The following is a 14,129-nucleotide window of genomic DNA, read 5'->3' as shown; positions in this document are numbered from 1 at the left end:
AGTGCAACTCTGAAGGATCTAGAGATTCCTAGAGAGAATAGTGTACTAGGCAATTGTAGCTCCTCCAGTGCAGTTCTATGGTCAGTTTCTGTTGGACGTTGACCACAGAGTTGCACTGGAGGACCTAGAGATTCCTAGAGAGGTGTCCTCTCAGGTAAAAACATGGTGTTTTTGTTATTTGCGGCTTTTCCATATTTAAGGGGGTCTTGTGCCCCTAACCCTTGCAAATATGGAGGGACAACTGTACTATATATGCATTTCACTGGCCAAAATAAAGCTTCAATTCTGCTTATAGAGGTCCAAAACACTTTGCAGCAATAACCCAGTTTGAGACCTGTTTGACTGCCCTGGCCCAGTGCTAGGGAATCCATGGCCCCAGAGCAAACTGACATTGGATGCTCAATGTTTCACAAAACAATAGTTCCTAGTATCCCTAACATTGAGCCAGGGCAGTTAAAGTGTTCTCGGGGAGGAAGCGCAGTAGCAGCGCCAGAGGCCTTCTCTCAGCCACCTCCATTCAAGGGGCGAGGGGCGAGCTGGAGGCTTCTTGGCCTCCATTAGCCCCATCTGGCCCTTGAGTGGAGGTGCTGGCGGCGGACAGGAGGCTGAGGAGGCCTCTGGTGTTGCTCCGCCGCCTCTTCTCCGCTGCTGCCGTGGCGCACGGGCCGAGTGGGGCTATTCAAGGCCAAGAAGCCTCCAAGCCCGCCACTCGGCCCTTGAGCAGAAGTCAAGGAGCAGAGCCAGAGGCCTCCTTGCTGCCTTGGCCTGCACAGCTCCACTGCCGCCACCTCAGAAGGGCCGGGTGGTGACCCGGAGGCTTTTCGGCCTGCCATATCCCCACCCGGCCCTTCTGCTGCGGCGGCGGTGGAGGCATGCAGGCTGAGCCGGCGATAAGGCCCCAGCACTGCTGCTGTGCCTCCTCCCGCCTCTTCCTCGCTCCGTGACGAGGAGGCTGAAGCAGCGGCGCGGCAGCACCAGAGATCTCCTCGGCCTTTTCACCACCATCGCCACCACAGAAGGGCCAGGTGGGGGGGTTGGAGGCCTCTTGGCCCCCAGTCCATCACCCGGCCTCTGTGCAGAGGTGGCGACGGAGAGGAGGCTCAGGAGGCCTCTGGCGCTACTCCTCCGCCATGGCCGCGGAAGGACCAGGTGGCAGGCTGGATGCTTCTTGGCCTCCAAAACCCCCACCCGACCTTTACTCCGTCGGTGCCAGTAAGGAGGGTCAGGTGGCGGCAGTGGCCGCAAAGAAAAGGTAAGGAGGGAGGGAGGGAATGAAAGAGTTGGGGTGGAAGGGAAGGGAGGAGAGGGACTTTTGCGCACACGTGCCACCATTGGGGACAATTTCCCAGATTTGACATGTGCATATGCTCCAATCTGCGTATAAGGAGGGCCCACTGTACTTGGTTAGAAAATGACAGAAGATGACATTTTTATATGACAGATTGTGTATGATGGTAAAAATATGTAAGAAATTCCTGTAACTGAGTATTCAAGCTGCACTTGAATAATTGAATTGAGATAAAAGATTCAACATGTTTATTATAAATAAAGTGCTATCAATGTGCTTAATGTAAGGAATACAGTGTTTACCTTTTGTTGCAAAGTATTTTTCTACCATGATAGCCACATTTTTTTCTGCCAGAAGCAAATGGAGTGGCTTACCAGTCAACCATTTTAAATTTCTCCGCAAGGTTCCAGCCGTAGGCAGGGTTATTGTTCATGCTGTGGTAGACAAGAACACAAAAAAGTAACTTCTAGTATACAACCGTAGAACACCATTACAACCATAAAAAAAGTTACAAAATGTCTCTAGATAAAGACCAATTATACAAAATTTAAAACACAGTCATACAGCAAGGTAAGGCAGGGAATCAATGGCATCAACATACACAGCTTCATTGATCAGGGGGAAAGGCTTGACAAAAAAGGAAGGTTTTAAGCCTTTTTAAAAACGTTTCAAGAGGAGTCATCAAACGGAGCTCCTCAGGAAGGCTATTCCATCTTGACTTGTTGAATACAAGTAATATTCTGGAGGTGCCCAGTTATTTTTATTGCAATAATAATCTAGCTGTGTTGTTGCAGAACTAAAATGACTAGATTTTAATGAGAATATACTAATTGGAGTAAGCTTTGTTCCTGGGAAAAATGGGTAAGAACACCTTTCAGTTTCAGGAGGACTAGGACTATGCTGTCCATTAAGGCGAATTGGAAGATTTGCTGGCTTTGCTAGAGACTTCTGATGACCATCTTCTTGGTTTGCAAAGACAAGAAGATTTTCAGAACTGGGACTAATTTGACCATTAAGATGCTGTCTCTAAGTGCTTTCTTTGTTTACTGGCTTGGCTAGTGTTGCCTCAGTACTAGCTCCATCAATGCATTTCCCATTCATAACTAACATAGCTGCAACTGCATCATCTCGATTGAAGAAGTGAACAAAAGCATAATCTCGAAGTTTTTTCACACGCTCAACAGCTCCTGGCTTAAATTTGTTAAATTCAGCCTTAATTGTTTCTTCTGTGGTTGAGATCATCAGGTTTCTAACATATAACACTTTAACCTACACACACACACACACACACGCTTCTGCAAGAGAGTTACCTGGTGAAAAGATTAATTAGTAACTATGAAACTGAACAATTCAATTGGTATTTTATCCATTCATTATTATATTTTAAAGAAGTGCTCATTTTTATAAAAAACCTCAGTACCAAAATATAATTATCAGAACATTTTTCAGGCCACAGTGCTGAATTTTATATACAAAAAAACAACAACGGAAAACAGGTATTTAACTCAGCTAACAGAACCTCTGACAAAGAGATTTCTTTTTACAAACTTGATTTATATCTACCCAGCCTTACCTCCTTACCCTCTGTTTACCTGGAATTTTTAAAAGTAACTTTGGCATTGGGAGGATGAAGGAGGTCTGGAGAAACACAGACCTTTGGTACCAGGTCATAGCAGCAGTAAACAAAGCAATAACGATTGAGCAGGAAAAATAGGGTTTTATTTTTGTTGATCCTACTGTAGCTGTATGTACCTGACTGCAACATGACAAGATGAACAGCAGCAGTTGCCTGCAAGAATCCCTTCTGAACACGCATGAGCAAGAAAAAAGAGGGGAAAGAAGATAAGCCAGATTTGTTTCAAGCTGTGTCTAGAAGGTTTAGAAGGTTTTTGCTTACTTATGCAAGGCTCACTTAACTGGCTGTTTCATTTCACACATGCATATTGTTAGGTTTGAACAAAAGGTTTGCTGGAACATGTTGAATGGCTGTTCATTTTGTGGAGCAGGAACGCATACCTATTCTTATCACATTAACTCAGCCTCAGGAACCAAACTTTCTATTAAGTAATGCCTTCTGCTTTATCAACTGTAATATACCTGTACCAGAGATCCCCAGATACCTAGTTTAAGCAGGTAGAGGCAAATGGCAGACGATCTGCCATTTCCAAAAAGCTTCCAGACTGCCCTAGATGAGGTAGTGGAGATTTTCTTACACTGAGTTCATTAGTTATTTTTCTTTTCCTACCTTACCTCAGGGATTTCACTGGTACATTAACTATACTTGCTACAGTCTGGTGTAGGTTAAGAATCCAACATTGAGTCTCTTGGGAGAACAAAGGATTCTTGAATACAAGGTCAGGTTCCTTTTCATCCTGGAGAGAAGTGACCAGTAGGGTTCCACAGGGCTCTGTCCTGGGCCCAGAGCTATTCAACATCTTCATCAATGACTTGGATGACAGAATTGGGGGCATACTTATCAAATTTGCAGATGACACCAAATTAGGAGGAGTAGCTAATATTCCAGAGGACAGAATCAAAATTCAAAATGATCTGAATAGATTAGAAAGCTGGGCTAAAGCTAACAAAATGAACTTAAATGGGGAGAAATGTTAAGTACAGGTACTGCACTTAGGGCAGAAAAATGAAATGCACAGATATAGGATGGGGGACACCTGGCTGAATGAAACTACATGTGAAAGGGATCTGGGAGTCCAAGTAGACCACAAGTTGAACATGAGTGAACATTGTGATGCGGCAGCTAACAAGGCCAATGCGATTTTAGGCTGCATCAATAGAAGTATAGTGTCTAGATGAAGGGAAGTAATAGTCCCATTCTATTCTACTCTGGTCAGGCCCTAGCTGGAATATTGTGTCCAGTTCTGGGCGCCACAATTCAAAAAGGACACTGAAAAATGGAGCCATGTGTCCAAAGGAGGGCGACTAAAATGGTGAAGGGTCTGGAAACCATGTCCTAAGAGGAATGACTTAGGGAGCTGGGGATTTTTAGCCTGGAGAAGAGAAGGTTAAAACGTGATATGATAGTTCTGTTTAAATACTTGAAGGGGTGTCATATTGAGGAAGGAACAAGCTTGTTTTCTGCTGCTCCAGAGAACAGGACCCAGAACAATGGAGGAAAGTTACAGGAAAAGAGATTCCACCTCAACATTAGGAGGAACTTCCTGACAGTAAGGGCTGTTCAACAGTGGAACAAACTCCCTCGGAGTGTAGTGGAGTCTCCTTCCTTGGAGGTCTTCAAACAGAGGCTGGATGGCCATCTGTCAGGGATGCTTTGATGGAGGGTTCCTGCATGGCAGGGGGTTGGACTGGATGGCCCTTGTGGTCTCTTCCAACTCCACAATTCTATGATTCTATGACCTGCCCTTAGAATGCCCCATTAGAGGCCTACCACCTGCAGTACCTTGTAATATTTAGACCACAAACCTTTCTACAGACCTACAAAGGGCTCTGCAAAAAGGACATCTTTTCTCCTCACCATTTGGCAAAGTCTCTGAAGATATGCTTTCCCCTATGCATATTTTCCCCAGACAGCAGATCTGTGATACTGTATTGCTGTCTTATGTATTCACAGTTTGAATCTTGCTTCTACTATGGTACTCATGTATATAACAGGACCTCAAAACTTAAATGCAATAATATGTGGTTTTCCTATTTTCTTTTACCAGAAGTAAAGAGATTATAGTGTACCTAAACACCTTCTCCTCAAGATTTACTGGGAAATGGTCAATTAAATATCTTGCCAAGAAAACCCCATGACACATTCGCTTTTAACTCACCATAAGTTGGAAACAACTAGAAGGCACACAACAACAAAGTAGTTTCATGTACAGGACCTATTTCAAACACAGATTTAAATTCTTCACTTCCATTATTATAAGAAAGTAATGTTTTTCTAGGCAATATGTATTTTAGAATGCAGATCTTGAAAATGTTCCAAATACCAAGGAAAGCAGTTAATTTTGCACTGCGCTACTCACCTTTAAGAAATAACTGATGGAAACTTGCAGAGTTCTACTTTTTGTAATTTATTTACTCTGTTCTGTAGCCTTCAGAAATAAAATCTGAACAGTTTTCAAATCCACAATGTACACAATTAGATTCCGACTTGGTCAGTCATCCACATCCAACAAACCTGGCAGGGAAAATATCTGTAGGTGCGAATAAGAAAAGATTCAAATAAATAGCAGTTTAGTGCAGATTTTCTTTGCTCAATTTAGATTGAGTGTTCAGCTCAACAGATCATAGAATAACAGTCATTTATAACTCAAGGGTCACTGTGCATGCATTTTTCTAAGGAAAAAATTGCCATGCTTAGAGGAATGGAAAAATGCAGTAATAGCAACAACCTTTACAGATAAGTCACCTTGTTACTTTAACAACACAACATGTGTTGTGTATAACTTGGTCTGGTATAAAATTATCATGTCTGGTGTATTTAAACTACACTTAATTCATAAAATAATAGGAAACTGAATTTTTAAAATTCTTTATTTTTCTAACAAATGAAGCTTCAAGGTGCTGAACAGGGAAAAACACTAGAACTGTAAGGGACCTCTTTGGTTTTGTCATTTTATAAGAATCAAAGCAAACAACAGGAACAGAACAAACCGTTGAAATGAGTAAAACAAAGGAAACTCTTTTGTCTCCAATAGTCTTCCACAGGACTAAGCAGACATTAAGCACTAATTCCCATAAAAGGAAGTAAGAGGAGGAAATCAGAATCCAGCCTCGGAAGAGGAGCAAGGAAGGAGGCAGGGTTTGGAGGCGAAGGCGGAGGAGGAGGGACCAGGCTGGAACTCTTAACACCTTCTTCTCTTATTGCCCAAATAAGGCCCTCCTCTTACTGGGGTTTTCCTAGGGCAGGGGTAAGCAACCTTTTGGGCTGGGTTGCTGTCCCTCAGAAAACTGGGGGGGGGGGGGGGGGGGCAGAAGCCAATAAATAAATAAATAAATAATTTTTAAAAATTAAATATATAAATAAACCGGGACAAATGTAGGACAAAATTTTCAAATGGAGGACACTTTTAAAAAATGGCGGACACGTGAAAAAATTTGCTAATTTTAAAAAAAATGTTAATATAAAAGCATATTTCTGAGGCTTCTATAGACAATTACCCCCCAAAGGCCCCGGCGGCAATGGTGGTAGGACCGGGCTGGGTGCATCTTTATTGAATAAGTCTCCAGACGATTTCAAATACACACACACACACACACACAATGATAAAAAAGAAAAAATACATAGTTAAAACTTTCATTAAAAATAGTAATAAAATTTTTAAAAAATTAAAAAATCTCTATAAAATTTGGAATATTTGAATCTGATTGCCCCCGCCTTGTAATTTGCACAAGAGGCCCTTTTCTGCTTCTTGCATCTGAAAAATAACTGCTTTCACTGGAAACAAGGCAGCCCTAAGAGTTATAAAAGGATCGTCTCCTTGCAATAGCAGAGGCAGCTTGCTTTCACCATCCCTTTCCCTCAAATTTCTGATGATGGCAGCTAGATATTGCTCTCTAATACCGTTGTATAATTGACAACGCAGCAGATAATGTGCAAGATCTTAATTCTTTATTCCTACACATTGCTTATGCATAAAGGTGCGTTCTCTACTATTTCCTGCACAAGATGGACCTAAGAAGAATAACGTGAACATATTTCAGATTTTTATTTATTATTTTTTTTTGCTGTACTTCCTTCTAGAGAAGGAACATTTTTTTCACTGTAGTGAAAAACAAAACCTTTTGGGGACAGAAACAGTAACATTAACTACTTTGTCCCAACTTTAATTTCTTTTTCACTGAGAATAGAACTCAAGTTAAAGCATCTTAAGGACCTATCTTTTTTATTAGCCGTTTTTAAAATACATATAATAATAATAATAATAATAATAATATGGTTATTTGTAATCCGCTTTTCCAAAGTTTGATCAAAGCGGCATACAATAGCGGTATAAAAACATTCCAATAAAATCAATTAAAAACAACATTAACAACAACACAGTGATCATAACAACAAAAGGGCCAGATGGATGAGGAAGTCGATGCACACATTCCATGGTCATCGGTAAAAGGGGTAAGGGATAAAATGATTTTTCACAGTGGGAAGGCTTGGGGGGAAAAATACATCTTTGGGTTCTTTTTAAAAAGAGCTAAAGAGCCAGTGGAGCGGAGCTTGTCTGGGAGACTATTCCAAGATCTAGGGGCCAAGATAGAAAATGCCCTCTGTGAGGTCCTTACGTAGCGTGTTGTTGGGACCTCCAGCAATTTCATCCCTGTTGACCTGAGTGTGCGGGGCGGATTATATGGGGAGAGGCGGTCCTCTAAGTACCCTGGGCCCAAGCCATTTAGGGCTTTATAGGTCATTACCAACACCTTGTATTGCGCCCGGAAGCGAATAGGCAGCCAATGAAGATCTTTCAGAATAGGTGTTATATGGTCAGACCTGGAACACCCAGTGACCAGTCTCGCTGCCATATTCTGCACTAACTGTAGATTCCGGGTTTGGTACAAGGGTTGCCCCATGTAGAGCGCATTACAGAAATCCAGTAAAGAGGTTACCAGAGCATGTACTACAGTTTCAAGGTCCCTCCGGTCCAGGTAGGGACGCAGCTGGCATATCAGCTGAAGCTGATAACAAGCGCTCCTGACAACCGCATCCACCTGAGATGACAACTGGAGCGATCGTTTAGGAACACTCCCAAGCTGCGGACCGAATCCTTCAAGGGGAGCGTGACCCCGTTTGGGACCAGATGACAAATCTCACCACCCGGACCCGGGGAACCTATCACCAGTACTTCCGTTTTCTCTGGATTCAGGCTGAGTCTGTTTTCCCTCATCCAGCCCATTACCGATTTCAAGCAAGCATTTAGAGGAGAGATGCCATCCCTAGTTACTGCATCAGTCGGAGACACAGAGAAACATATTTGGGTGTCATCAGCGTACTGATAACACTGCGCCCCGTGTCTCCGGATGATCTCTCCCAGCGGTTTCATGTAAATGTTAAATAGCATGGGGGACAGAATAGCTCCTTGAGGGACACCAGATGTTAGTTCCCTCTTATCGGAGCAAACGTCCCCCAGCTGCACCATCTGGAATCTACCCGAGAGGTAGGAACGGAACCAGTGGCATAGTGAACTGCATACTGGCTGCTCATTAGCAGTTTGCATGCAACTCAGACTGGATCAGATTTGTTAAAGAGGCTATCAAGTGATCTGACTTTGTCTCTGCAGTCTCATCTCCAGATGTGTTGGATTACAATACCCACCACCTGGTTGAGGATGATGGGACCTGTAGTCAGTCCATTTCAGGGGTGCTAGCTTGGGTTGTGTGTGGCTGGTTTGGAACAGCCACCATGATTTGAGGATTGGACTATGACACTGCAGACCAGGGTTCAAATCTCCACTCAGCCATGTAAACCCACCAGATAACCACTGGCAAGTCACATGCTCTCAGCCTCAGAGGAAGGCAAAAACAACCCCCCTCTGAACATATTTTGGCAAAAAAAAAAAAAAACACACACACAACCACAAAACACCATGATAGGTTTTGCTCAGGGCTGTCGTAAATCAGAAACAACTTGAAGGCACATAACAATAACATCAACCAAGTTTTGACAGGTCAAAGCTTTCCAACATATGGAAGTATTCAGTTCTTTAAAACAACAAGCGTGATTGACTAAACATGGCCTTATTTACACTTAGTTTTGTTGTTGCTGGAATTTCACCATGACAACACTTGAGGACCATTGCCTGTTGAGTACTTATACAGTATATGCTCAGAGGAGCTATTCAAGAGACAGGGTAAACTAAAATGATATGATTTCATATTTCAGGCCTTCATGCAAGGTGTTCTTTGCTAAGGATCCCATTAAGATTGTACGGGCTCATGGGCAGTATATGTTTGATGAGAATGGAGAAAAATACTTGGACTGCATTAATAATGTAGCACATGGTAAGAACTGTAGCTTAACATGTGTAATATAGGTTTGGGCATCCTTTAACAACTGTCTGATATTTTAAAATGGATATACTGATTTCTAAAAAAATATTTTACTACTAATTTTAGGTCGTTTGGCATTTTTGGACTGTTTTAATTAGTATTTTACAGTATCATTGATTCAATTTGCATTCATTATAGTATATAGTTTCTTGTTTTTTTATCAGAATTTTTGTGTTGTATGCCACCTTACTTCTTAATATTACAAGAAAGGTAGAATATAAACCAAGTAACCATGTAAATAGGCAACCTTCTGAAAGGTCCCATGTATTTTCAGATTTGGATTGGGGTGTGTTTACAGATTGTCTTTATTGGATCCATTAACTAATAGATTTCCTTCACATACTTGTTTAGTTGGACACAGCCATCCAGATGTGATCAAGGCTGCAGTGAAACAGATGGAACTACTCAATACCAATTCTCGTTTTCTCCATGACAATTTGGTCCATTATGCCCAACGTCTCACAGCTACACTTCCAGAACAGCTGTCTGTTTGCTATTTTGTCAACTCTGGGTATGTTTGAAAGGTTATTTCCTTGACATTATCTTTTAGAAATTTCTGTAAATTCTGCTCTCATTTTAACAGCTCTAAGGCACTTATCACACTACATTACTATAGTGCTATATTCCACTTTCACAGCCACTGCAACATCCTATGGAATCCTGGGATCTGCAGTTTAGGCAGGGACATTTTGAATTTCTCAGCCAGAAAATTCACTTGAGGACTGTTGAGTTAGAGAACTCTTGGGTCTCACTAAACTACAAACCCCAGAATATCCATGGGCTATTCCCATGGCAGTTAGAGTGGAATATAGTGATATAACAGTTTAGTATGATAGGGACTTAAGACCTTCTAGAGCTTGTTTGAGCTTCATGTGGAAGAAAACCATATGGAGAAGCTGGAACAGTATTTATTTATTATATATCCCACTGCTTCTCCAAGAATCTTTACAATACTCCGGCCTAAATCCCATTGTTAGTGCTGACTAGAATAGACTCATTTAATCAATGGGATTTATATATATGGAGACTGACAGTGCAACAGTTTATTCAATGGATCTATTCTAGTATGGAATAACCATATTAGTGAACCCCATTCCCTAGGTTTTACTTTGATAACAGTGATTGGCCCAAGACATCCAATGCTTAGTGAAAACTTGAACCTTGAACTCCCCAGGTATAAGCTGTCATTGCTACACTACATTCACTCGTCCCATTATTTGAAAGCTTTTTCATTCCATTTAGAACACTCTTGATGCTACAAATATTATCTAAGAAGCTTCTGCACATTTCAGAGATAATTGTCCTGATCCGTCATATGAACTCAATGGAAGAACAATTAATATTACGTCTGTCTGTCAGACAGATTAATATGTTGTCTCATGTGGAATGAAAAGAGCAGGCTGCTTCGTTTTTAGTATAAACAGCAAAAATTACTTTTACTTACACACCACTAATGCATGCAAAAAATAGCCATTAAAACTAAACTCATGTCTATGGTAGCTCCAGTCTTGGGGGCTGCCAGGGAGAGTATAGGAATACTGAAAATTGAGGGCATGATCCATTGCCCTTATACTGGGGGAGGGGGACCTGTTTTCTTTGAAGAGATATAGCCCAGTCAAGACAGGAAACTTTTATTGCTAATGAAAACAAACAAAAGAATCCCCATGGATGCTATTGGATTGTATCAATTGGCTTCACCTGGAAAGAGATTAAAGTAGCAGAAGACTCATATGTTCATGGACTGTTATGGAGAATTATGTCAGGACTGGGGCCTGTTTTTACAATTGTGCTGACCTCGCTTTGCACACATTAGTACTTCCATGTGACCTGGAGAGACCCACATATCACCTTTGGGGGGGAGCTTTATTTTTGTTTGTTTTTTAGGGTTTGGAGGTGTAAATAAAACCCAGCAGAATATTCTGAAACATTTAATGCCCCCATTTAATGCCAAAATAAAAATGGGGGATAATTGGGTGTTTTGGGGAGTTCAAAAAAGGATGGTTGGAGCTGCACTTTCCAGCATATCTGAGGCACAGATGCATGTGTTTGTCATTGCAATATCTTGTTGCTTCTATAGTACAATATGTATAAGATAACTTAGGCTTCACTGATGTGATTCACTCCAGCTATGGAGCTTACCGCACATCCCCCAGGGATGGGATCAGGGCATGATGAAAGGGAGTGGGATGGGAACAGAATGGGTTCTATCACCCATTTTATCACATGCCGGAATGCTGCCGCCGCCACCGCCAAACATTCCCATTCTGTTTCTGATCTGTCCCAGCGAAGGCAATTTTCAGGAACGCTTCTAAGCAGTTCCTGAAAATTGCCTCCTCTGGGAAGTATCAGGAACAGAATGGGAACTTCCGGCAGCAGTGATGGCGTTCCGGCATGTGATAAAATGGGTGATAGCACCCATTCTGCTTCCATCCCGCTCCCTTTCGTCATGCCCTGATCCCGTCCCTGGGGCTGTGTGGTAAGCTTATATGTTAAACCCAGTCTGCTTTATCAGCTGGATGTGCTATAGATATATTTACTACAAGTCCTACCATGCTCACCTAGCATGGCAAGAAGCAACATAGGGTGTGTCCAATTGGGGAAGGCAGAGATAACTATTAGGTTCAGATATGCAGCTGTCCTCTGTTTCTCTTTCTACTTCTCATAAAGCTGACTTCTGCATGGAAATCTGTTTCCACAAATTACTTTTAAAGGGGTGGCTCTTTTGTTTGCTTTTGGTTGAAAGCTTAAATATCTAGGCTGGAATTCATTAAGACAGTTACAAATGCATAATCTAGATTTAAACATTTGTGATTCGTTTGCATTCATGATACCTATATATTCACTGCTGTAGAGAATATGTAGGGACTGCAAAAGTCCCCCAGTTTCCACTTACCAAACAATAGCTGTGAACAATGGCTGTCTGTTTCTCATCCCCTCCCATCAGCAATCTCCACTGTGACAGGGAGAAGCAGGAACTCTGTCATAGTACCCCCTTGCACCAGAGATTGATTGTGGGAGATAGGATAGGAACATTAGTCAACTGGGAATTTGAGGGAGTCAGGCCAGGAGACAGTAATTTGTGTAACTAAAGTGGTGACATAGCTAAGTAGCTGAAAGATCATTCTGGACCTACTTTATATGGAGTGTTATTGCATGTGCTGGCGACCAAGCAAGTGCAACCCAGATGCAGCCTGGACCCCAGCCACGCTTATCTCATGGCTTTTCAAAAACCGGAGTTATTATTTAGAACAGGGCATAACAAGTAAAGAAATCTGTATGCATATAAATAATATTGTCAATATGATATATTAACATTGCTATGACAATCCATATTTTTAATTATCAGTAATAATGATGTGTTTTCTTCAGTATTTAAGAGTCCACATATGGAATCCATTGTTCTTCCGTCAGAATTCAAGCTGTGTCAAGACTCCTTTCCAAAATGGCCAGTGCAGTCTACAAGTGCCTACACATCCAGAGCCAGAGCTCATCAACTCAATAAATGGCCTTCATGTTTCAATAAATGTGTCCTCTTTTTGTCCTCTTAATGCCTTATTACTTTCGGTCAATTTTCCATTCAAAGCCAAGGAAATTATCACATGATGGTTTTAAACTGCAATTAAAGTTGGAGAATAGTATTTTTGAAAATAGTGATCACACAGTGTCACCTGTGTTTCATCACTGCTGTGTCTGTGAAGTATTGCTAGGGTGTCCCTTTTCATTGATGGGGAAAACCTGTCAATAAACTCTCAATTGTGCTGCTGTTCCATTATCCCACAGGTTTGAAACATCACTGCCATACTAGTTCCTGTATTGGCAGTCACACAATATCAGTGTCTCCTCATCTCCCTCTGTCCCCTCTCCTTCTCACTAGGCTATTTTCCTCTGTTCCTTCTATTTCTTTTCTCTTTTCCCCTCTTTTAATTAAATTGCATTAACATCATTTTGGAATTGCATTAAACATAAAAATTTTAAAATAGAAGGCACATTTGGTGAGGCATAAAGTAGAAAGATGGGGTTAAGGAGTGCCAAAGAGAGTGCATGGGAACACTGATGCCATAAACAGCATCAATGTACTATTCCAGAGATGTGCATCAATAAATGCTCCTAAACCAGTACCCTTACATTTTCTTTTATTAGAGTGATTGTGACAAGACCAAGGCCCAAGAGATCATAAATTCATAGATTCATAGAGTTGGAAAAGACCACGAGGGCTGTCCAGTCCAACCCCTGCCATGCTGGAACTCACAATCAAAGCATCCCAGAAAGACAGCCAAATGATGATGATGATGATGATGTTATTATTACTTTTTTATTATTATTATTTGTTACTCACCTCTCTCTATGGATTGAGGTGGGGAATAACAGCAAATAAACAATAAACAACATCGATTAAAACACATTAATTAAAATATGCAACCGTTTAAAAGGACACGACATACACATTTGATAACAATCCACATTTACAATTCATCATTTAAAATTCACAGTTTAATGTTCCAAGTCTTACATTTTCCTCCACCACATAAGAACATAGATTCATTGCAACATCTGATATAGAATTATTTTGTCTAGCAATGCTTTACCTCGCGTCCAAGATCCTACCACATTTTTTACAAGTACTCTGAAGTAAGCACTGTTCATCCAAAGCCCCTTGCTTATCTCTCACAGATTCTGCCCCTTTATTGCTTTTGTTCAAGGAGGCTACGAGATTAGAGTTCCATTGTCTCTTTGTTTCCCCTGAATCTGTTTCTATTTCTTCCAAAGATTGGGGAGCTTCAGTTACTGGTTTCTGTACTCTGTGTTCTTTTATAGTTCTGAATTACAG

At 41.3% G+C, this 14,129-nt stretch overlaps 1 long non-coding RNA gene across 1 annotated transcript; it reads left to right on the top strand.

The window, feature by feature from the left end:
- The first annotated feature begins 9,115 nt into the window (after positions 1–9,115).
- Positions 9,116–12,773, top strand: LOC149313070 (uncharacterized). The gene is made up of 3 exons (XR_016281454.1): positions 9,116–9,253; positions 9,653–9,812; positions 12,671–12,773. It is a non-coding gene; the product is annotated as an uncharacterized LOC149313070 (long non-coding RNA).
- The last annotated feature ends 1,356 nt before the right edge of the window (positions 12,774–14,129 follow it).

Source organism: Sceloporus occidentalis, unplaced genomic scaffold, assembly GCF_023333645.1.
Source record: "Sceloporus occidentalis isolate IW3139 unplaced genomic scaffold, rSceOcc1.0.p SCAF_5, whole genome shotgun sequence".
In the NCBI taxonomy this organism is placed as follows: domain Eukaryota; kingdom Metazoa; phylum Chordata; class Lepidosauria; order Squamata; family Phrynosomatidae; genus Sceloporus; species Sceloporus occidentalis.
Note: the sequence above shows the minus strand (reverse complement) of the source record. Positions and strands in the feature narration are given on the sequence as shown.